Below are 24851 nucleotides of genomic sequence, written 5' to 3' on the forward strand. Positions count from 1 at the left end.
TGGTTGCAACCCACATGCGCGGTACAGACAGGCTCCCACCTCACTCTCGCCGTCCAGCCCCACCCCGGAGCCCCGGAGGGTGCGCAGGGTGGGTGCAGGAGGTGACATCACCAGCACGGGGTGGGCAGACCCCCGGCTCCCGCAGCCCCAGCCTCCCGTCCGTCACGACCAGCAGCCGGAGCACTCGGAGGGAACAGCCCGCGCTCCCCCAGGAGCGCACACATCCTCGCTGCAATTCCTTCGAGGAAAATTACTCAGGCAGCCATTTATTAAAACACAACTGCTCCCGAGGAGGCCTTTCGGCAGTGGAAATACCAAATAGCTTTGAAGCCGCAGCCGTCCCAGAAAGCGAGGAAGCAGGCTTGTAGGCACTATCTGACTTTTAATCTGCTTGCTCCTTCCCCATCTGGAAGGTCTAATGAAATGTTACACTGCGAGGGAACACAGAAATAAGTAACTTCAGAGGGGAGGGACACAGATTTAATTTCTTGCCTTGGTCTGCTATTTGCATAAACCTCAAGGGAATATCTGGGAGGGGAAAGAGAAGAAAAATAACAATATCTCATAACCATATCTCCATGCCTAAGGGGGCCAGGCATTGTGCTTGAAGAATGACTACATTTTACACTGAGCCCTCACACGCAGACCGGGGAAGGACATTTCATTGCTGTCTCTGTGGCAGAGGCCACTGGTACCTCCATATCAGCATCGCCTTTTTCCTGGTGACCGCAGGTGGACTACATTCTCCAGCCCCCTAGCTGGGGTCACGTGATGAGTTCTCGCCAATGTGTGCAGGACGTGTGTGCAAGTGATCTGGGCCCCCGAGACCTGTTCGGTGAGAGCAGGGGTGTCCCCTTCACCCTCTCTCTTTGCCTGTCCTCTGCAGATGAGGATGAGGCCCAGGGGGCAGGGCCACACTGCACCAGGAGCCTTGGTTTCATGGAACAGAGCTGCTTCCCCCTGACCCACCCCAAACTGTGACCTGAGAAAGAAAGAAGCTCCTACTGGATTGGGCCACTACAGTTCGGGGTTGTTTGTTCCAGCACTTAGCCTGCCCCAATCAATGCAACCTTAACTTTACAGGTGAGAAAACAGAGGCTCAGAGAGTTGAAAGTGACTTGCCCCAGGTCACAAAGAGCCTGGATCCAAGCAAGCAGGGACTGTCGGAGTGTTCACTAGACCTGGTTCCTCCCTCAGGTGTCCCAAGTGAAAGGCCCAGGTGGCTGTTGAGTCCATCTTCCAGGTTCAATTCCCCAGGGCCAAGCAACTTGCAGTTGGTCCAGGTGAGGCTCTCTGAGGACTGAGGCAGAAGACTGTCCGTCTCCTGTAGGAATGGCCCCTCCCCTGCCTCCCCCCTAGGGAGAGAATGCAGGGAGGACAGAGTCTCCCCAGAGACTGTCTCCTTCCAAATGCCTGACAGCCCCGAGGACGGCACGTGCTTTGCAGAAAAGGTCAACTCCAGAAAGCAGGAGACTCAGCAATTCCCCAAATAGCCAAACCCTGAACGCGGGCCATCCCCATCAGAGCGCACAGGCCCCATGGAAACAGAGCAAGAGGGAGATGGAGAGAGAACCAGAGACACCAAACAGGGAGAGCCTCCCCCAGACCCGGTATAGCCAGTGGGCGAATCCCCGCGCAGACTGCCCCTCTCATCGGCAGAGCCTCCCTGGGTGTCCAATCTTCTAGGCAGGCGGGTCTATTGGGACTAAAATAAGTCCTCTAAATGTCTAGCTCATTTTTGTTCCTTATTAAAAACACGCGCAGAAAAAGATGCCGTTGAAGAGAGGATGAGAACAGGACTAACCAGGGAAGAAATATGATTGCTAAATTTTGAGAGGCTATTTTAGACAAGAGATCAAAGGGATGGAAATTAAAAGAAAACACTGCCACCACCCTGGCTGCCTGACTCAGCCCTTTAGACTTCTTAATGCTGCTTCCGAAGGCCACCAGTATGACGACAATGACATAACAACAGGCAGCCTACACCCCAATCCCTCCCAGGAGTGCTAATTACTTCCCAGGATTAACTCTTCAGTCTGCTAGACAGTTCCAGCAGCCGCACCACCACGGCCACTGCCAGAAGCTGCAGGAGCTTCTGGGTGGAGGACACACCTACTGTTTCCTGGGATCTCGACTTGGGGCCAACATCCACAAGTCCTCTTGCATAAGGAGAAGTTACCAGCCCTGCTGCTGTCCACCTGAAGCACCAAAATTATATGGTTTTTTGGCTTGAATTTTTTTAAAAACATGTTTTCAATCACAAAGGGCCTGAGCAAGGATGGAGAAGGTACTGTGTCTGGGGTAAGGAATCCTGGGAGAGTTGCGGCCTCTGACACCCAGAGTCGCCCTGTGTTGCTGGTCAGCTCCTGTCTTGCTGTCTAGCTAAAACAAAGAGATGCACACAACTGCTGCTGGACTCTCAGATCACCAGCTAGCCCTGGCCAGGCATTCGGCACTGTGCCGGTGCCGTGAGCGCTGGCAGAGGGGTATGGCCAAGGGCTGCCCATAAGGAGCCCACAGTCTAGCAGGGCTGGACCAATCCTCAAGGAGACCTTAGACCACCAGACAGTAAGTGGGCTTCTGCTGAGTACAGCTGTGAGCCCCTTGAGTTCTGGGACCTTCAGTTCTTGCCTTCCCTGTAGTAGGCATAAAATTACCCACTTTACATCTATTCACTCATCCACCCATCCATCAGTTCACGTCTCCATCCATTAAACATATCAACTATTTGTTGAACATCTGTCTGTTCAGATACTTTCCAGGCATCCAGAAGATCTCTGTCAAATGAAAGTGAGAAAAGTTCCAAGCAGAATTCAGTTGTGAAATCTATGTTGTCTGTCTGATATTCATCCCCTCCTTCATCTGATGATAGAATCTTCCTTTCCCATGTGGAGCCCATTAGCTGCGGTATGGGTGCTCTGCCCCCTCCACTGGGGTGAGCCTGTGGCCAGGCCAGGCAAATCAGGGTGTTCCTCCCTGGCCATAATCACTGATTCATGGTCCATGACCCAAACAGATCCAAATCCCTGAGATATGACGTAGGATCTCAGAAAGCAAGGGTCAGTATTCCTTCGGGATCGTGACCAGTAAGGATGCAGTGGGCTACTGGCCATCTTCCCTGGCCGTGGGGAGGAAGGAGTCTGCAGAGCAGAGAATGCAGCCAGCCCCAGAGAGAAGCAGAGGAGATGCTGACAAGTTCTGGTAGCACGTGTATGATTGGATCTAGCTGGGCTAAAGCTATTGCTGAGGCTCTGTCACAAGAGCTAACACATGCTCTTTTATGCTTAAGTGGGTTTGAGTTAGGTTCCTGTGTATTGCAATCAAAAGAGTTCTAAGTTCTAATATACACTCAGAGAAGAACCAAGTTCTGGGCTGCTGAAGATGAGGTTTGAGATATAAGGATGCATCTTTGTGACTCTTTGGGAAAGAGTGGATTCCGAGAGAAGGCAATGGAAAGAAAGATGCTCAGTATGAAAGGACAGTGTGGACCAGCACTGTCCAGCAAAACTTTCTACAAGGATGGAAAGGCCCTATAATCCTTGCTAGCCAATATGGGAGCCACCAGCCACCTGGGGCCAGTGAACACTTGAAAATTAGCTAGTATGACTGAGAGGCTGAATTTTAAATTCTATTTAATTTTAATTACCTTAAATAGCACATCTGAAGAGCCCATCAATGGATGAATGGATAAAAGAGTTGTGGCACATATACACAATGGAATATTATATAGCCACAAAAAGAATGAAATCCTGCCATTTGCAACAACATAGATGGAACTAGAGAACATTACATTAAGTGAAATAAGCCAGGCACAGAAAGACAAATCTCGCATGTTCTCACTCATATGTGGGAACTAAATATTAAAAACAATTGCTCTTATGGAGACAGAGAGTAGAATGATGGTTACCAGAGGCTGGGAAGGGTAGACGGGAGGGGGATAAAGTGGGGATGGTTAATGGGTGCAAATATACTTAGTCAGATAGAATGAACAACATGTGATAGCTGAACAAAGTGACTACAATCAACAATAAGTTAGGGTAGACTTTAAAATAACTAAAAGAGTGGAATTAGAGTGTTCCTAACACAAAGAAATGATAAATGCCCGAGATGATGGATACCCTAATTACCCTGATTTGATTAATCCACATTTTATGCCTATATCAAAACATCACATCTACCCTATAAAGATACACAGCTGTTATGTATCCATAATAATTAAAAATTAAAAAAAAATTAAAAATAAATAGTGCATCTGGAGAGCGGCTGCTGCATTGGTCAGTGCAGGTGTGGGCCAAGGGCCCCAGAGAAAGAGTGAGCCCTGCTGAGGGCCTGGGGCAGCAGCGGGAGCTGGGCTGGGGACGGGGAACTGGAGCAGGAAGACCGTTGGGGATCCTGGGGCATACGGCCCAGGGGAAGGTTGAGGAGGGTCAGAGTTGTGGCAGAGGAGAAGAGTAGGAGCCAGAAATGGGAAGTTCCAAAGGGGGAGGACGCCAGAGCCAGCTCTCAGGGCCAGCGGGTGGCGTGCGCACTCCCCGAGATGAGGAAGGCAGAAGAGGATGAAGGTTTGAGCTGGAAGGACGATGGGACCAGGGTTGTTTGCGAGGAAGTTGAAGCCCATAGACACAAGCTTTTGGAGTCATCGGAGTTTAGGGGATGATTGGTCCAAGTGCGGAAAGAGAGACGTACGGCTGGGCCAGAACCGTGGAGAACACCGCCACGAAGGGGCTGGAAAAAGAGAATGAGGAAATGCGATGTCTGAAGGGGTCAGAGGGAGGCAAGATAAGCGTAGCACGGGGGCGTCAGCAGGGTCTGTGAAAATTATCATTGAAAGTCTCTTTTTTCTTACATATAGCCATATTTTTGAGGAAACTGCAATTTATTCCTTTCAATGCCCAATCTTAAACAAGAACAAAATATTTTGGCCACTTAAAAGATAAAATATTCTGAAATACAGCGCATACTTCCCAATATACTGACCAGAATTCAACGTAACAGAGACACCTAGGGCTGTGGGACAGCACTGTCCCCAGGACTGAGGGGTCCAGGGCCCTACACATCTCAGCCCTCGGCTGTGGTGCTAAGTGTGTGCCTTGAATCTTAGAGCTCTGCGGTTGCTTCACCTCTGATCAGCTTCTCGCAAAGTTTTCTTGCTGCAATTTACCTTCTCTGAGCCCTCTCCTCCCTTTGCCAGATCAGGAGTTTGTAAAATTTGCTTTGAATTTAGAATCCATGTAATCAATCTTATAGTCAATTTGTATTTTTTTAAAGAACGATTCTGAATTAAAGCCCAAGGGATTGATGGGGAAGAAAGAACGAGGCTCCGTGCGCACACATTTGGAGATCGCTATTTGTTTTGTCAGCCACTCGGAGGTGCCTTCTGTTCTTTTCTCAATGTGGGCTCTAAATCTCTAGGAGAGGTTTCCAGAACCGTGAGAACTGGTGGAAAAAGCAGAGGCCCTGACAATCTTGCCACCGAGAACGCCTTATTCCGTAAGAGATCAATGGCACAAATTGTCACATTGTCACAAACCTCAAGGACAGACACTATAGGCTGGAGTTAGTCCAGCTGCAGCCCAGACAACTAACAAGAGCGACATATTCCACAATGTGTCCCTCCCCACAACCAAAGACCCTCGTCCCGTGCGCCCCCACAGCCACAGGCACCCTCCTCCGAGCGTCTGGAACGCACGTTTCAGTCATGATTCCAGCTTCCTGCATGCCAGGGAGAGTCTGGGATCCGGGTAGCAAGGAACTGACAAAGGGTGACAGATACCCTCCTTGTTGAGGGTCTAGGCCAAAAGCTTTTAGACATCTTGGTAAAGATAAAACAGAACGTGAATGGAGCCAAGCGGATATGATAGAGAATTAGGAATCCCAGCCCTGCACCAGCGCCATCTGGCCTCCTTGCAAGCAAAGCTGACGTCGTGCGTCTTTGTTTCTCAAAGTGCGGTCCCAGGACCAGCAGCGTCAGCATCACTTGCGAGCTTGTTGGAAATGCAAACTCCATTGAGAAGTGCTGCCTCCCTCGGTTCATAAATCTGTTTCGCTGGTCGAAGGATGGGACTGGGAGTCGGGGGAAAGCTGGGTTCCCTCCCAGGTCTGTCTCTTATTGGTGGTGTGAATTTGGACGAGTCTTCTCCTTTCTGGCCTCTGTTCCCAAATGCTAACGGGGGTTCAGCCCAATGGGCTCGATGATCCATGCTTGTTCTAACCCTCACAGTGAGGTCTGCAGTAACCGTCCCTCACCGACAAGCACCTCCTTTCTCCTCATGCATAAATCATCACGGGATTTTGGAAGTATTTCCTGCCATCATGAAGACGATGGCATGAATCCTGACACCCTCTGTCCATATTCCAAAGCCTCCAACAGCCCAAAGTATCAAACCAAGGATCTAACAAGCTTCCCGAGAACCCAGCCTCCATCCCTGAGCGGGTGGAGGTGTGGCTGTTCTGAGACCTGCCTCCCCAGCTTCCCCTGCAATGTGCAGCTTCTCACCACGGCCAAGTCCAAATGCCCCAAATCTCAGCAAGGAGCGATGGACCATCTGTTGGCAGATATCCAGACGAGGCCTCCTGTTTGCTTTAGTGCCTGCAGTTCTGTGCTCCAGTTCTGCCAACAGGTGAGTCCTGGTATGTTTTATGGTGACAACTCTGCATTCTGGGCACTAATGCAGCTAACATAACATCGGGCACGAGTGGTTAAGCAGAAGGCTTCCCCCTGATATGCTGGCGATGCCTGCGTGTGTGTTTAGTTGTGTTACAAAGAAAGTGTCATGGAGTCCATGGCTGCACCCACTGCAGGAATCTGTAGCTCAAACCCAATCGAGAGGTTACTTGTCCTTCCCAAAGGACTTTAAATGTCCTTCCCTGCACGGTTGTAGCATGGAGGAGGCAAAGGGCGGGGCAGACCCCTCCCCCGAAGCCACAGTGTCCAGGGAGGAGTGAGGGGCAGGGAGCTGCAGAGCTGCCCACAGAGGGTGGCAGTGGCACCTGCCAACAGAACTGGCCGACTGAGCCTGGGGCTCTGAGAATGAACGCAGAACAAATGCAAACGCGGAGACAGAACGCCAGACTGCAGAAAAGGAGCACCCCGAGGTGGGCTGGGGCCGGATAAGAACAGTGTCCACATGTCGGGTCTCCGCAGAGAACAGGGACGGACGGCAGTAAAGGGGGATGCTGGCCAGGTCCAGAGCAGCCCTTCCCCCCACACCTGGAGGAAGGTGGTGTGTGTTTGGTCTCCACTACTTCATTAGGTAGAGAGAGGAACAAGATTGCCACAGAATGTTGCTGTCCTTTGCATTTATTTACATCAACCCTAAGTAAACACGAGGTAGTTTCTTTCCATGGCGTGGGCTCAGGCATTTTCAACAGATCCTCTCTTTGTCCTTTAAAGGCCTGAATGCAGCCAACCTTCATGGAGAGAGATCCAGCTCGGAATTCCAGCACTGCTTTGTAAACACAAAGGTCAGCGGCCCCTTCGTGGTGCTGCCGCGCCAAGGCCTCCCCTCCCCTGAGCGTGTGAGTCGCTGCCTGTGGGTCTGCGGTGGCGACGGGCAAGGCCTCGGCCATGCCAGGAGAAAAGCAAACATGGCCCCTGCGGCCTGGGGGGAGAGTCGCCTCCTTTCAACTCTGCACAGCGTCCGGCTCGGAGGCCCAGCGTGGCCCTCCCGGCACCAGCACCGGGTCCCCTGTCGGGACAAATGCCTGGGTGTCACTCTGAATTACAGGCCGGGAGCCAACCCACCCTGACAGCCGGCTGCTGTCCACAGAGTGCGCTCTGATTTCTGCAGCTCGAGCCCTCTGGGTGCCGAGGACAGGGTCACCCCAGCCATGGCGCTGGGAGTCGCTGGAGCAATAAAGTAAAATCCCCCCCACGGTTGTCGGGTTGAGTAAAATCCCCCCGCGTGTTGCCTGAGAGAGTCAGCGTGAGAAGATCAAGTCAAACCCGCGGCGTGACTGTGTGCTCACCCACCTCCGTCTTGACAAAAGGACCCTGGCACTTGGGAAGGACACACGTCACTGTGACAGGGGACGGATTCTGAGGAAGGGGTTGGCAGTCAGAGAAGGCTTCTGTTTCCTACACTTTGGTTCTCAAGCACCAGGGGCCAAATCCTCAGCTGAGCTGCGCCTCTGAACTAGGAACTATGACGTGTCCATATTTAAGGGGACCGGAAGCCTGGCTTAGGGCTTGGATTTCTAAATTTATCTTTCTTTAAATTTTTTTTTTTATTATGGCAAAATATACATAACACAGAATTTACCATTTTAGCCATTTTAAATGTACATACTTCAATGGCATTAGGTACATTCTTAATGTCGTGTACCCACCACCACCATCCATCTCCAGAACTTTCCATCTTCCCAAACTAAACTCTGTGCCCACTAAACGCTAACTCCCCATCTCCCCTCCCCCGGGACCCAGCACCCACCATTACAATTTCTGTGTCTGTGAATTTGCTCTGGGTGCCTCATCGAAGTAGAATCATACGGTATTTGTCCTTTTTTGTCTGGCTTATTTCACTTAGCATAACGCCCTCAAGGTTCATCTGTGTTGTAGTTTGTGCCCATGAATGTAGTATTTCCTCCCTTTTTGAGGCTGGATAATATCCCATTGCATGTCTACCCCACACTTTGTTCGTCTGTTCACCGATCCGTGGACGCTTGAGTTGCTACCCGCTTTGGCTGTCGTGAGACACGCTGCTCCGAACATGGGAGTACACTTCAGCCCCTGTGAGAGGGGCTTTGGCTTTTACATTCATTTTAACCTTCTCCCCTCTGCTGAGAGGCAGACCCCAGCTATGGCCCTGTGAGGCTTGGCTCTGAGGACGTCAGAGCAGGCGAGGGGGAGGTCTCCTGGGAGAAGAGGGGCCGTCCCCTGTGCACCGAGCCCAGCTCAGGACTTAGCATTACAATGCCACAGATGCAAAGGCTGTCCTGTCTCTTTTCCTCCCAGAGCAGCCCTGTGACATGCTGGCGTTAGCCACACGTCTCAATGCCACAGGAAGACCAGAACGGGCCCCCAAGCCCCACCCATCTGATCTGGCCACATTTTTTTTTAATTAACTGATTTTATGGAGGTGTAATTTCCATAAAGTAACTGTCCAGATCCTAAGTGTACAGTCTGATGAGTTTTGACAAATGCATGCATCTGCCTAACTACCACCCCGGTCGAGATGAAGGCCCCTTGCATCAGCCCAGAAAGTTCCTTCGTGCCAGGCTGCACTTTGGCAGCTGCTTTTAGAGCCAGTCGATACTGCTGCAGCGCCGACAGGATTAGGGGACCCAGAAAGCCTGTTGGGGGCTCTAGGCTGTGAAATCCAAGATGCTCTCAGCTCTAAGATACCACAAAAGCACTTTTTTTCGCCCCCTCCTCATTCTGTAGCTGATTGGCCACCCACAGTAGTCTGGAAAGGGAAGTTTTAAAGGGCTGGAGCTCAAAACAAAAGGTTGAGCTTCACTCAACAATGGGAAACTCATTCATTCTACAAGGCTGTCTCAACATCTTCTGTGTGCCAGGTCCAGGGCTGGGAGCTGCCGTGGCAGGTAAAGAAGTGGCCTCAAAAAAGACACTTCAGTGCAGCTGGGGAGACACTGAGCACAGCAGGAGGAAGAGGGGCCCCTGGGCTGGAACCCAAGTTAGCGTCTCCTGATGCTGCACAGAAGGAAATCATCTGGCTCAGGCCAACAGGGAAGGCTTCTCGGAGTCAGCGGCATTCAAACCTGCCCCGAAAGGAGGCACAGGATTTCAACAGAAGGCAAGAAAGAGAAGAACATTTCAGGCTGGGAAGACATTGTCAACCAAAGCATTAAGATATAAAAAGAACTATTATTTATTCAATGCTTGCTAGGGAACAGGCTTGGGGCCAGGTGTTGCACATGTGTGATTTTATTTAATTAAAAAAATACTGATGATGATGAGTACCCTGCAAGGTAAGTCGTACCAGCTGCAATGTGGCTACTCGACGCCCAGGTTCACAAAGCACCGCACCTGGATTCAACGCAAGGTCTGGATGATTCCAGCCGGCGCTGTTCTGTTTACTGTGCTGTGGGAAGGGACACAGTGAAACTGAAGAAACGGGCCCTGCACAGCAGGGACGTGGGAAAGGGACTCTGGCTGCCCTGGATGGCATTCTAAAAACTGGGGACTTTCAACTATTGGCGGTTCCTCACTTGGTTCAAATATCAATTAAAATGTCAGAAGCAATATTACATACCCAAAAAGAGCTGTGTAAACTTTGCATTATGCATACATATATTTCTTTTTTTTAATGCCACAGGAAAACTGCATGTATTTAAAATGAGAGGGCTAATTAGTAAATTTGTTATTTCCTAAAAGCAGTCTTATTTAGACAAAATAGCCCAAACCAGGTTCACAAAGGTTGAAAGCATAGTTGGTTGGTAATTAGCATTCAAACTGTCCACACGTAGATCTTGTAGAGCGTGTGTTAGCACAGGAAATTATGTCCTCCTCATTGCTGTAAAGGCCCCCAGTTCTTAATTGCACTGTTAGTCCTATGAGAGAGGGAGGTTCTCAGCTGTTACAAGTGTCATCTTCCTGCCCTTTACCCACCCGGCCCAAATGCCCCAGGCCATCTGGAGCTCCCAGGTCTCCTGGCTTTTATCTGCTAGTCAGTGTCAACGCTCCCGAGACTGCACAGAAACTGCACCCACGACCTAGAGCTCCTTGTGTTGCATCAGCTGCTCCTGGCTCCTGTGTTCTCTGACACCAAATGCCACGAATCCTGCTGGGCCAGGACCTCCAAGTCCCCTCGGAACCCCACCCCAAATCATCCCACCCAGTCTTTTTGCCAAAGCGGGTACAATGCTAGCCCCAGAGGGTGGGGTGAAGATTAAGCGAATCTTCATTTCCCTGCTGTCTTGAAGGGAACTCTCAGAAAGACAGACATCCCTGGATCCAAGAGTCCACATTGCGCCCATAGCCCCAGGAATAGCCAACAAGCAGCTGCATCAGAAGGCGCAGCTTACTCTACAACACAGATCTGCACGCGTGCGTGTGTGCACATGTACACACATGCACCGCCCCCCCCACTCACATATACACGCGGTTCTCTGCTGCCTTCGGACACTGGGCCTGCATATGTGTCTACCTTTTCCTCTCCAAATCTCTCCAAACCACCTTGTGTGCTCAAGAAGGACTAAGAGCTGCCCTCAGACAGAGAAGCCACTGGTTGGCAGAAAACCTCTTGAACTCCCCCCAAACAGGGCCATGCAGCACCTCATACTCCTCGGCCTGGGGGCCTCTGGGTTACAGAGACATGGAGGGGCCCACCCCTCTGCCCCCGGACCTGTCACTGCCAGCTGAGCTCCTCCTCTCTGCCCACGTGCACGCACAGCTGCGGAGCTGTCTCCCTTCTCAACAAAAGTTCAGCTCTCTCCAGTTGGTAGTCTGGAGCCGGGCCAATACTCCCCTTCCCCCGAATGCGCCTCGATCTGCAGCGGCCTCCGGCGAACAGCCTCCCTGTCCTGACCCTTCTCCCTGTGCAGAGGGTGGGGTGGGTGACCCTGGGGACACACCTCCTCTTGCCTGGCATCCGCCCACATGCTGACCCCAAAACCAAAGGCCCCTAGCAACGATGAGCTCCCCACTCCCCAGGCCTCAATCCCCAATTAAGATAATCTTATAATCTTCTCACTCCAGTGGTTCATTCTTACAGGAAGTGTTTTAGCCTCAAAAGGAAGCGGAATTTAGATTTTAACAAAGGAGTGAGACAAAGTCTGACCCTGGTGATTTGCACCTGGGGGCACAGGGGCCCACTGGTCTGGGTCTCACCTGGGGTGGGCGCAGGGAGAGGGTGAGCAGGGAGAGGGTGTACGACCGGCCACACACTTCCCCAGCTCCCACCCTCTCTGTTCCGCTGCAAGCCAAGCGCACTGCAAACCGGAGTACTTTTTCTCCCTGCCAGTGAGCCGTTGCTGTCTATGGACTGCAGGAGGAGGCCATTACAGGGAGTTAATAGAGGTTTAAATTTGTTTTTAAATTTTATAATGCACTTCATCAAATTCAGTGTCTGGGCACAGCATTCATGTTCGGGCCAGGCAGCATATGTCGCCTTGCCTTCCCCGCCACCCCTGTCCCAAGAGGAAAGGTTAACTCTTTGCGTACCTGCCAGGCATGGTCCCAAAGGGGGCAGGTTCTGGTCTGTGGGGGGCGCGCTGGGCCCAGTGGAAAGGCTGGTGACTTATTTGAGATGCTCTGGGCCCCTTCCACAGCCAAGAGCTGTAGAGCTGTCACCTTGCTGAAGAGGCCACCTGGGTGTCACTGTGGCCTGGCTCTTTGTGGCCCACGTCTGTTGCGGTCCCAGGGTCACAGGGAGTGAGAAAATACCCGGGCGTAGATGTGGGAAGCAAACGCCGCCGTCTGCTGATGAGGGACAGATGGGAGCACATTTCTGCTATTTTTCACCCAGAAGGATTTCCTTTAAGGACATGTTCAGCTGAACTTAGGATCATTATTGTAACTTGGGATCAGCTGCTGCTGAATTGAAAATAAGTGAGATTTATGGGCCCGTGGTTTTGTGAAGAAGTCTCGGGTAGCAGGACTTGCAGCAGATCTTCTCTATCCCTAACTGCAGTCAATCTTGCCTTTTATTAAGCTTTAATAAGTGACTTCAGTTCTAGAGAAAGTTCCGGAATAGATATTGCTGGCAGGTGAAATCCCGTTGGTTCCAGGGCAGACTGCAATACAGCAGCTCCCTCCGGGTGGCTCTGATGCAGGGCCCTCAGCCCACCGAGGCCACGGAGCCCCAGGAGGGAGTCGAAGGGCCCCCTGCCCAGCACACTCCTGGTAGGTGGGGGGCGTATTGTCACAGCACAGGCGCCAGCTCCTCTCCCTGACGCGAGGCGGCCCAGTGTTGGCCCTGGTCTGCTTCTGAGACGTCCCAGGCAACGAGAGCCGAGCACGCCTGCTTTCAGTTAACGGAACCCACACGGTGGCCGCACCCTGAGCCCAGCCGTCGGGCCACCATGCGGCAGTAACTTGTGCTCACTACTGACTTGCGGCTTCCACTGAGCCCCAGAAACAGTCCCCCAGAAACTCCTCCACCTCGCTGAGTGTCCAGGTGTCAACATGAGCTTCGCACTTCTTAAAACAGTCTGCCACTAGAAAATTAACCTTGTTTGAAGCCACACACCCAATTAAACGCCCTGTACTACTTTTCAGCTCTTGGGGGACTTTCACCCAATGCTGGTGTCCTTCCAGACGGTGCTCCAACTGTGTACAGCTTCAGAGTTCATGCAGATAGGAAAGCCGTGGTGGGCAGGGGCAAGGACCCTCAGTGGCCTCTGCTCTCCGGAGCAGACTCAGAAGCAGATGCTAAGTGCGGGGCCCGAGTGGGTGCAGGAGCCGGGGTGGAGCTGGGCTTGGCAGCCGGGCAGGGGCCGGGGATGGGCTGGGATGGAGGGAAGAGCGTCTTGAGGTGATGGGAGTCTTTGTGCATTCCAGGGCTTGCCAGCTTCCAACTTGCTACTTACTGCATTGAAAAATATTCCACACGATGGAAGAACTATTTTCCAAAACAAAATGCTAGTATTCATCAGGAGGCGCGGGTTGTGCAGTGTGAACAATTCACTTTCGTTAAGTACCATATGGCCGCTGGTAGGAAAACGCTAACATGTTTCAACAGTACAGCTGGGGTAGGGCTCCTTTATTCACCGTGCAGATGGCTCTAATTGACATCTCTCCTAAAACAGGTCTCCAGCATTTCTGCAGGATCATTAGAGTAATTAGTTATTAAATACCATCACCACTTTTAGAGAGGGGGTCTGATCCTTGGCCATGTTCCACCGCGATGGAACTGACAGGTTGGGAGGACAACCCGTGGGAGGGCCGATGGGAGGGCTCGGTGGCTCCTCCTCTTCAGTGGCAAGGCCACCAGAGGACAAAGACTCTGCTAATTCCAGAACGGCCCCCTGCAGAGAACTCGGGCAACCAGAGTGCTCTGCACCACGGTTCTAGATCCAGCCCTGCCTCTTCTTTAGCAGTGTGAGAATACCAGATTGCCCAGCCTCAGTTTGCTCATCCCTTAAATGGGGGCAACAGTAAGTACCTTCCTGGCCTGCAGGGCTGAGGTTATGTAAGGAAGAGCACATGGGAGGAGCCGGAAGGACTGAAGGGCTGTGGTTGAGCTGGTCGTGGTGGCTGTGTTTGGGGCCTAGCTTGACCCATGCTCATCACTTTGGTGAATGACAAGCTGTGGCCTCTCAGAACTCAGGTACACGTGAGATGTGGTCTTTGACACTGTGACAGGCAAGCCTTTGTCATACTGTGACCAGAGCCCCACCTGCAAACACTGGCCACCCAGGCTGGCTCAGGAGGCCATCCAGACCGACAGGCCAGAGGGTCAGGTCAGGGGCCCCAGAGCCAGCTTGCGGGTGGAGGCTGGTCCAAGCCAGACACTGTGTTTATAGACAAGACCTATGACACTACTCCCCGAACTGGCCCTTGAAGGTGATCAGGAAACAGCAGGAAATAGCCCCAACCCCCTGCCCTCACTCTCAAGCACACACATGGCCTCCAATCGGCCAGGTCTACGCTGAGCCTGTGCTTTGGTGGGGGTGGTGGGCAGCAGGGGTTGAGGTGGGGGGAGGAAAAAGGGAAGGACTGTGACCACCGCCCTCTCTCATGGGGCTGCACACACAAAGGCTCAGCAAACCCCACGCTGCAGTGTGCACAATGGTGGTGTGAATCCAACGTGCATATAAGATTACAAAGGAGCTCTCCGGCCAGGACTATACACTTGGACCCCGGGTCTTGCTAGACGATGGCCTGGCATTAACCTCAAAGAGAGGTTCCCAGTGACATGGGACAGACGAGGAGGGCTAGGGGCCCGTAGGAATCACACCCGAACAGAACACCTGAGCCCCCCCAGGCCCACGAAGGCCCAGGAGGCTGCCCTGCCCCAGCCAACACGCACTCGGCCCTATCTTGGCCTTGCACACCACGCACGCGGCAGCACCGCCAGGGTGGCCGCAGAGATAGCACTGAGAATCACGCTGTGTTGGCAGGAAAGAAAGGCCATCTGGGGAGGTGCACGCCCCTAGGATTTCTTCAAAAAAGTAAATACATGTATCCAAAAGGTAATATGGATTTAGGAAATAGCCTTCACTTTGAGCTCAGTCCCCATTGATTGAGGGTTAATAGCGTGACATTATTAGTTTAATTTCACAGTCTAATCAGTTTCCTGCTTTATTGATCGAAGGACTTGGAGCAATTGTAATTTTGTGAGGCTGAAAAGTAAAATTCTGGACCAGCTAGGTGGCTCTCGGGGCTCAGGGCCACACAGGGGAGCACCTGGTCTTGTCCTGCACACAGCCCACCTGGCATGGCCACAGGGTCCACAGGTGACATCGCCAGTCACACCTTCTTTCTCCCACTGGTGACCCACACGGAGGACACAGTGTGCCCAGACTCCATGGCAACGAGCTTCTAACTGGCAGCAGAGACGGAGAGCAGCCGCGGGGACAGCCCCACACCCAACGGCACCCAAGCCCACACCCACCTCCAGCGCCATTCCGGGCCCCAAACGGGCCAGGGCCTCATTGTTAAACACCCTCCGTCAGCAGAGCCCCATCTGTGCGATGGAATTTATTTTTTTGTCACTTTTTCAAATCAGAATAGAAACAATTTTTAGTCTATAATTATCATTTCTTTTCTCAACAGACAAATGTTTCCTTTTAAATTGTAGGGCGGAAAAAGCAAAGAACAACATTTTAAACCAAAAAGAAAGACTAAAATTAATTTCTTCTTTACAGAAAAATAAAATACAACAGCTCTTAGAAGCCAGGTTTTTCTTTTCCCAAAAGAGCAACAAATGCAACAGTGTATTCATCGCCACCGCTAATGCCCAATTTTAAGAGGCAAGTCCTGGAGGGATGGGGGTGATGGGGTTTGCAGCAGCCCAGGGGCCTTGCGCCCTGGTCTCCTGGCAGAGCTGGGCGGCTCCTGACGTCTGAGTCCGCTCAGGATGAATGGCCCCAAGTCCTCAGTGCAGTGAGCCGGCTTGGGTTCAGGGCCTCAGGAGTCAGGGTCAAGGCCTGGGAACTACCAGCTGCTCCTCTGGCGCCTTGGGATGTCAGCTAATGCTGGCCCTCAGTTTTCTCATCTCTAAAATGGGAACACAACCCATCTTACCAGGTTGTCGGGAGGATTCTGTGGGCTAAGTGTTTTGCAGCTCTAAAGCGTTGAACAACTGGTGCTTTCACCATGCAGTCAAGACCAACTGGATGCATCGTTGAGAAAGACTCTAGCTCTGCGCTCAGTGGCCCAACAAACTGTAAGCCCTGCTCAGACGCTTCCTAAGCCAGCGATCTCTTCCACCCACCCCAGGAAAGCGGCTCCTCCCTGCGCTGGGCTCCCACACTCTCTTCGTGGAGGAGAGCCACAGACTCGCATGCTGGGGTTCTGTGCTGGGTCCCACGGGCCAGGGTCCTGCCCCCGGGCACATCTACTTGGTGCGCTAAGTGCTACCCCACCAGGGGGTGGGCTGAGGGGATTCTGAGGGAGGGACAAGCAGGTGCCAACCTTGGAGGGGAGGACATGCAGGTCGCATTTAGAAGCAGCTCAGGTGATGAAGCAGAGAAGCAGGAAACACGTGTGTCCTCCGTGTGAGGAGTGTCCACGTTAAGGAGTTTGGTTTCGGAATGTGGCCGAGGCTGCCCAACTCTTGGCTGAGGCCCCATCTCCTCTCCCCACCGCTGGCCTCCCAATGGGGAATCGTGCAAGACACACGTCCACCGCCGCACCATGCCAGCTCAGTGTGGTCGCTGCTGATCTGACGATGTTTTTCCTGGGCATAAAACCTCCAGGGGCTCCCCATTTTCCAGTGCTGTGCTGGCAAATGCGTAACACCCGGCTCTGGTGGTGGTGGCAAAAACAAACAAAAAATACTCGGACTCCGATGGGTAGTGCAGGCCAGTCTCTGTTGTGTAAACACTCCCCTGTGGCTGTTTCAAGCTACCAGGCTGATGCCACTGAGGGTGGAGTGGGAGGAGACATGAACAGGTCCTGGGAGCCAGCCCCAGCTCACCACTCTGGCACATTGTGAGCCACGAGGAGCCCGCGTTGTGCTGGTGGGCGTGGGCAGAGCAGGCCACGGGCCACAGGCTCCTGTCTCTCTGCTCTGGCCTTCAGTGGCTTCTCCCCACCATCTTCTAAATCCTGTCCAAACACCTCACCCGGCATTTGTGGCTTTTCACACCTGGCACCACCTCATGCTCCCTCCAGGCTCTTCTCCCTGTCCCTGCAGAGCCCCCTGCACCAGCCTCACGCCCCTCCAGGCACCTTAGTCACAGCCTGGGCTGTCCCACTTCCAGGCCAGCAGTGCAGCCTCTGCGGTTCCCTCTGCCCCTGCTGCATGCCCTGCCCAAACCCTGCCCAAACCTGCGTCCTTTGAGGCCTGGCTCCTGCACCACCTCCTCTGTGAAGCCTCCCCGCTTCACATGGCTCCGCATCTACTGGCGGTGAACGCCACTCTGTGCACCTTCCTGCCAGAACAAAGGCTCCGGAACCTCCCACTCGGTGACCCAACACCCCTCTCAGTGGGCTCCCAGCTGAAGATCCTTCCTAACCTGCCTTTACCTCCCGACCCTTGCCTTCCTCTCGAGAAAGCAGAGGAGGGCAGGCTTTGGTGTCCAACATCTGTGCTTCCAAGGACAAAGTGGCCGTGGGCCCAAGGATCTCTGTGACACCACCTGCCATGGCCAGGCGAGGCCAGCAGGGTGGCTGGGTCACATCAGCAGGGAGGTCCGTGTTGCCCCAGGCTGCAGTAAGGCACTCAGGCAGGACAGGCGGGGCCGTGGCAGAGGCACAGGCTCCCTGTAATGAGCCCAAACAGGTGGAAAAAGGCAACTCTGTCCTGCGCACCTGATAGCTTTCTAAAAATAGCTGGTGGGCCCCCTGTGGGGCGCCCCTTCTGGCTGGGGCTCACAGCTATCTGCTTACTGAGTTTCCAAGCAGAGTGGCCGGGACCTTACTCTTCCAGACAGGGCTGACGCCGTGCCTCAGCCAGCACACGCTAAGGCCTGGGGCCCGGGCTGGCCCTACACCGCCTCCTCCTTAGTCCCCCTGCCTGGTTGGAAGGAACCGTCCCTTGGCTGCTGGTCACGTGGGAGAGGAAGAGACAGGGCAAGAGCAGATGCCAGCCGGCTCCGGGCACTATTTCTTCTTGGCCAAGGGACTCGTGTACACAGACATTCTCTTCAAACCAAGGCAGTGACAGCATCGAACAGAAATGTCACGGTCTGAAGCCACATGGCGCAGCAGAAAGGAAGAAAGGAGTTCTCCGGGCCAACCCCCAGAAGTCTCCTCGGCCCTCCTGGCCCTGCAGGCTCAGAGACAAGCAGTGGGCAACAAAACAAAGGGAAAGTTCTTCTCTTCCGGGCACAGGCCTGGCCTTATTCCGCATCCTGAGCGCTCCAGTCTTCTCTGGTTTCTCCTCCCTCCTACGTGTCTAGACAGGAGTACTTAGCTCCCAGCACCCTGAGGTCCTGAGCTCGGCCTCCCCACCCAGCACCTGCCCCAGGGCTGCACCCAGGGTGCTCGGCTGGCTCTGGGAAATCTTTTAAAAACAAATCACACTCAATAAAAGTAACAGTATGTATTCTTATGAGCCAGAATGGCAGCGAATTCCGCAGGTCACTAAGTCATCCAGCTGAGAACCAGCGTCGGAGAGAGTTTGGATAAAAAAATTACAGGGAGCAAAATTACTTTCAAATAAGATCCCAGACAAATATAAAACGCCTCCCACCCCACTTGGAAAAGGCTTTCCAATTCTTTTGCTGAGAGGCAAGGAAACTGGGAGGCTTTTGTTTCCCTGTAACATTTTCATACCAAATGTGCTCTGCTCGCTGAGAAGTCCTTCAGAAACTTTGACTTTCAAACCAGCTTTCTTATTCCAGTCTTGGGAGGGACGTGCACCCAGCTTTGCTGGCCCTGGAAAAGCTGGCCAGGCCAGCAAAGGAGCAGAACAGGTCTCCAGAGAGGTCCCCTGGCCGCCTGGTCCTTCCACACAGCCCCTGCGAGCTGAAGACCACAAACGCCCGTGTGCACGTTCCTCCTCACTAGGGCTCTGCCAAGATCATGTTGCTGAAATGTGATGCCTGACCCTCCGGCCTGCCAGCCACACGGCCACCCTGGCCCCGGTGCGCACGTGAGCCACCCACCCCTGAGCCGCGAACATCCATCACCCGTGACTCGCAGCTGCCGCCCAGCTTCCCCTGTCGGCAGCTCTCGGGAGTCCAGGGCAGGACGGCACAGCATCTCCCGCCCGCGCTCCCCAGGCCTTCCTCGGCCCCCCAGTGCCACCGCGGTGTCTTCTGCCCTGCCCGCCAGCTCTGGGTTTGGGGCAGCAGAAGGAGACACAGACGAGGAGCTGGGCACCCGTGCCCGGGCGGGCTCTGCCACTCCCCGGCACGGCACCCAGCAAACCGTCTCCCGCGCCGGCATCGGCTTCCTTCCCTGAGAAATGGGAAGACCAGCGTCTTCTCTACCCACCGCACAGAGGTGTCACGGGGAGAAAAAACCCTAGACAGGGAAGGCCTTTGGAAGACGAAGCCATGCTGGTAAAAAAATGCATTTGCATTACAGAGCAACGCTGCCAAAAGAGGCCCGGAATCTTCTCTTTACAAGATAAGTACTTACTTCAAGGTTCCTCTTTCCTCTTTGGTAAAAGGAGTTGTAGGAGCGTGCCAAGTCCAAGCGGTACAAACAGCAAATAATCACTTGGAAGAGAAGCTTGTTGAAATGAGTCTTTGCTGGGGACAAGGCCGGCTGGCAGGCTTGGCCTATAAATCACTGCTCTCTCCTCTGCTTATTGGCTCTCGCAAAGAGATGAACTCAGCTGGACTTTGACATTTCCCAGCTCCTACTACTGTGCCCTGCACACAGTAGGGATGTCGTCCACGTTTATTGAACTGAGTAACTCTAGGGGCAGCTGGAAGTGTGAGGGGAAAAGCCGTGTCCACTCCAACGGGAGCTTCACGACACGAAGCCAAGGCGAGGGCAAGAGTCCAAGTCAGACGCGGCTTCAGGCTGTAGCAGGAGAGGCTGCAGCCTTAGCTGAAAGGGATTCGGCGGGGGGAGCAGAGGGAGGTTAGAATTAACATACCTACCGTATTATGTTGTAGTGGTGATAAGACCAAAATTTTAGGATTTTTCTTAATGAGACTTCTGCATTCACTGGTTTTTCTTATCAGCCCTGGCAAGAACCACAGTTTAGCATTTACGTCCTTTGCTTTAGAACGGAGGATGGATCGTAAGAGGGGGTGGAAAACTCGCTCTAAAAAATACTTATGCTTCCTTTTTGCTCTTCCCCTGGAACGTGGGCCCTCTGCCCCTGCACAACTCAGAGGAACTGTGTGGCCACTGACTGGGGGCGGCAGGCTTCCCGAGTTCGGGGTTGGCTGGACAAAATGCACATCTGTGCTGGTCGCGGAACTGGCGGAAGTTAGCAGGCCGGGCAGTTCAGGATGCCTCTGCCCCCACGGTTCTGGGTGCCACGCCCCGTCCCCACCAAATGCCCATCACTTTCCTTACCAGGCAGGTGCACACACATGTGCTCACACTCTGCTCTCCAGAGACAGCGCTGACACTTGCTCACGTGCTCAGCTCCTAGGGGACCATGATCAGGGCCCCGACAAAGTCCAGTCCACACAAGTCCACATCTGCATGCACTGGCTGCCTCCACGGGGCGGGCTTGCTCTGCATGAACTCTGTGGGGGCAGCGAGAGAGGTGCTGTGTGTCCAACTGATGGGTGTGCAGCCTGGCCCTGAGATGGTCGGCGGCGAGGCCGTCTAGAGAGAGTGGACAGTGGAGCCAGGAACAAAAGCTGGGGGTCCAGACTCAGGGCTTGGGTTGGAGGAGAAGAAACCCCCTCCCCAGAGGCTGGGCCTTGGGTTTCTCATCCCCTACTCCAGGCTCCCAGCCCGCTCTGTGGAAAGAGAACCCAAAAGACCTATGTGACTTTCCCAACCCACTTGGATGACTATCCAAGCTTGCAAAAAGGCATTATTTTTTTATAGTCAAATTTCATAAAGGTTAAAGGCCTCTACTCTTTCCAGAGAGAACACCCATCCTTCCTTTATCCCAAACATACCAAAAGTGGAGAAGCAATCTAACAGAGCCTTAGAACGAACAAACCAACTGAGCCTGATGGTGCAGAAGCTTGATGTTCACAGGGAAGTCCCAGCACCCTTGTTTGCAGCCCATGGATGCTTCCTTTGTACACAATTCTAACAAACAGGTCCATAGCAGGGGGTGGGGGTGCTGTTGCTTCAGGCAGCCACGAGGACCACAGCAAGTGTAATGGACGAGACCAACAGGGTGCAGAGAGTCTGTGAAGAGCAGATGTACAACCGCAGCAGGCGCAGCAAGCGCTGGGTAGTTAGTTCAGGCACAATGTCCCAACTTCCTCCGTGGGACCCCTGAGCATCAGTGCAGCACTGCATAACAGAGGACACCGCTAAGGCCACAGACTGGGTGAGAGCACAGGCTTTGGAATTCAACAGAGCCTCCTAGTGACTCTGATCATCTGGGTGACCTTGAGCAATCTGCTTAAACTCTCTGAGCCTCTGTTTCCCCCCAAGAAATGGGATGCAAGTAGTTATCTTGGCTCTGGGGTGGAGGCTGCCTGCAAAGTGCTGAGTGCCCGGGGCACCCGAGGATGTTCCCTTGAAGCCAGCATGTTGTGGAAGAGGGGGGTGGGGGCGCAGCCCCCCCGTCAGAAAGATTTACCCAACATGGTTAACATAAAAGAAGGTTAGGGCCTTGGTGAGGATAAAAGTGACAGAGAGAGGAAGACCCAGAGGAGAAGCTACTGGAAGCGAGTGTGGCTTGGGTATGTTCCTTGTGGTAGGAAAAGAAAAATATCTAAGAAGATGAAAACACTAGAGTGAGGTAAAATGAAGGCAGTAATTAGACTTTGTATATGGAGAAAAATGACAATTGTTGAAACCCTATATGCATCCTGAACTCTGGTTTATGATAATGTAACATTTCCAGCAATAATACTCGGGGAAGAAAGAGAGATGAAAATGAACTGAACTTTATTCGGGGAGCTCATTACTATCACTGTGGTTCCTCTGCTAAAATACAGAAATTTCTATAATGAGATTTGTATTGGACTAGGAAGGAATGTATGAAAAGATGACCTTAACGCATGGGGAAACTTCTATGTGCTGTGATACGGAAGCCTGTTTTCCCCCAACGTGTTGGGGTGTATAAATAGTCCCCTAAAGGAAGACTTGTGTAATTAGTCACCAGCACCTGCCCTCCCAGTGGCTTCTGGTGGTGCCGGTCTCAGGGCCCAGGGAACAGGGGTCAAGGCAGTGGCCTCACCTTGGCCTCCAGCAAAGGGTGGGAAATCCCACCGCGTCCACTCCTTGGATCCCAACATAAACTGACACAGTGTGCTTTGTTCTCGCCTCGCTACTCTGGCTCCGAAGGCTTTGTTTTGTTTTAAGTAGTCAATGAATCACGAGATGCTGACTGAAAGCCCCCTTCAGGCTCCCCTCCCTCCAGCCCTGCCACTGTGCACATTAGCCGATTGAGGTCCTAGGTGGCTCAGGCACTTGCCCGATCCCATGAAACTGCAGAGGCCACGCCCAGCACAATTCACATCATGCACAGCCCCGCCTGGTGCCCCGTTTCCAGGGGGATTTGGCCCGGCTTGGGCTGTAGTCAGTGAGACTGAAGGTCTTCAGCCCTGTCCTGCTGTCCCTTACCTGGCTTCTCTGCTGACAGCCCACAAGTGGGTGACACCCCAGTCCTGGGCCCAAGCCCACTTCTGCTGTGGGGCTGGTCTGGGTTGGGATGGTGCTGCAGCAGCTGTCCGGAGCCCTTGGCACACTGGCCGGCAGGGAGTTATTAGACACCACGGAAGGTGGTGTTCTGGGGTGAGCTAGCAGGTGAGAATGTCCAGTCCCGGAGGGGAAGGAGGAGGAGGAGAAGGGGGAGGAGGAGGAGGAGGAAGGGAAGGGGAGAGGGGCCCTGGGGGATCTCCAAGGCTGACCAGGTGGGAGCTGGAGCTGGCTGGAAAAAGTGTCCCCAGTGGAGGGCTGGGGAGTGGATGGGCCCAGGCCTGCAGCAGAGGGGCCAGGGTTTACCTAGGGAGCCCGTCCTGGCTTGGTGACTGTGGCTCCCGCCACAGCCTCTGGGCACAGGCTCCACAGAGCCTAGAACAGCCCTGAGCCTGGCAAGTGCACCTCAGGGCATGGTCCGTGCAGGACTCCAGGAAACCAGCAGGCTGTCCACATGCCGCTGGCAGCCATGCCCTCGCCAGGCCCACAGAGCAGGCCCTTTCCCTGGGTCAAGGACTGCCTGAGAGAAGTTACTCATAAAGAGAAAAAGAAATCATTTTCCCAAGAGCGCAAAGGAGATGAAACACTTTGGCTGCTTCTGATGGCTGGTCAGGGGGATGGTCACTCGATTCATGACATGGGGACAGGAGAAAGGAAAGGGACAGCTGTGAGGTGGGTCAGAGCTAGGAGTGGCCATGGCGGGCAGGGGATGGTGGGGCCCAGGACCAGGCACAGGTGCCGTGTGGGCAGCTCTGGATTGGGCCCAGTGGGGAGTAGGGCTGAGGGATCCTGCCCCTGACCTCCCCAGAGGACCACTGCCCTCGCCTAGGGGTCAACCGGGTGGGCTCCAACTCTTACAGCTTTACTTTTAAGTAAGGAAAATAAAAATGGGTCACAGTGGAAATCCCCTGAGAATGTTACACGACTCTTAAAGGGCCAAGGTCACGTGAGAAAAGGAGTCACAGGCTCTCATGTGTCCTCCACTCTGGAACCCCACAGAGGGGCTGGGAAGGGCGTTTCTGGCCAAGGCTGCACGAGCTCATTAGATGTTCCTGAAAGCCACAGGTGAGCTGGGGGGTGAGCCCCGGCCCACTGGCCTGTCTGCTTTTCCAGAATAATGACCAATAATATAGGTATTTGCTAGATTACTGCTTCTACGCTCCCCTTTCTTGAACATTTACTGTGATCCCCACACTCTCTCATTAAATCCTCAGTGTGACCCTGTGAACTAGGTATTCTCATCCTCCCCTTTTACAGATGAGAAAACTGAGACACAGAGGTAAAAAATGACTTGTCCAGGCAGTCGCTGCTGGAGTCAAGACTTGAACTTGAACAGTCTGAGGGAAACAAAAATACCCACTTCGCTTTTCATCTCATTAACCTCCCAGGACTCCAAGAATGGAAAGCCACAGCACATCTGAGGCAGGAAGACATTGCACTAAAGTGCTGTTCTAACGGCGGGCACGGGCCCAGCCGGTTTCCTAGCACTAGGAGCTGCAGAGCAAACTCCGCCTAGTAACGGGGCCCCCTGGGCAGCCGTCCACTCGGCCAGCGTGGACTCCATTGACACACGGAGCCACAGACCTGGAAATCCCATTAGGAGAAAAATGGGAAACACGAGACAGTCCTGTATCCACTCTGCATCTGCATGCAGAAAAGATGGAAAAAGATTCTAGAAAGGCCGATCATTTCACATTTTATATCAATTATGTTCCCTTTAAAAGTTTCTGCCAATTTGCTTCTATTTCTAAGTTTAAAGAAAAAAGAAGTCAGCAGATGGCAGGCCCCTGGGCTAGAAGAGAGTGACTGAGAGAGGAGACTGCTCTGCCTTCCACCTTGACGGTGGGCACGGGAGCACACGCCTTCCGCACGAATCCTCTCTCTGGGCTCGGGAGGCTCCGCAACTCGAGGCAGCTGACACACAGGCCAGCTCTGCACTTCCTGTGACAGGCAGGCCATGCCGCCGGCTCCTGCTGTCCAGGTACGTCAGTCACCAGCCCAGCGAGCCCACTCTGCCTGCCCTGCCATCGAGCCCCGT

At 53.3% G+C, this 24851-nt stretch overlaps 1 protein-coding gene across 1 annotated transcript in view; it reads right to left on the reverse strand.

The window, feature by feature from the left end:
- The window catches only part of KLHL29 (kelch like family member 29), a 287072-nt gene that overhangs the window by 144756 nt on the left and 117465 nt on the right, over window positions 1-24851 (reverse strand). The gene's annotated exons all lie outside the window — the stretch shown is intronic.

Source organism: Eulemur rufifrons, chromosome 19 (genome assembly GCF_041146395.1).
Source record: "Eulemur rufifrons isolate Redbay chromosome 19, OSU_ERuf_1, whole genome shotgun sequence".
Lineage (NCBI taxonomy): Eukaryota > Metazoa > Chordata > Mammalia > Primates > Lemuridae > Eulemur > Eulemur rufifrons.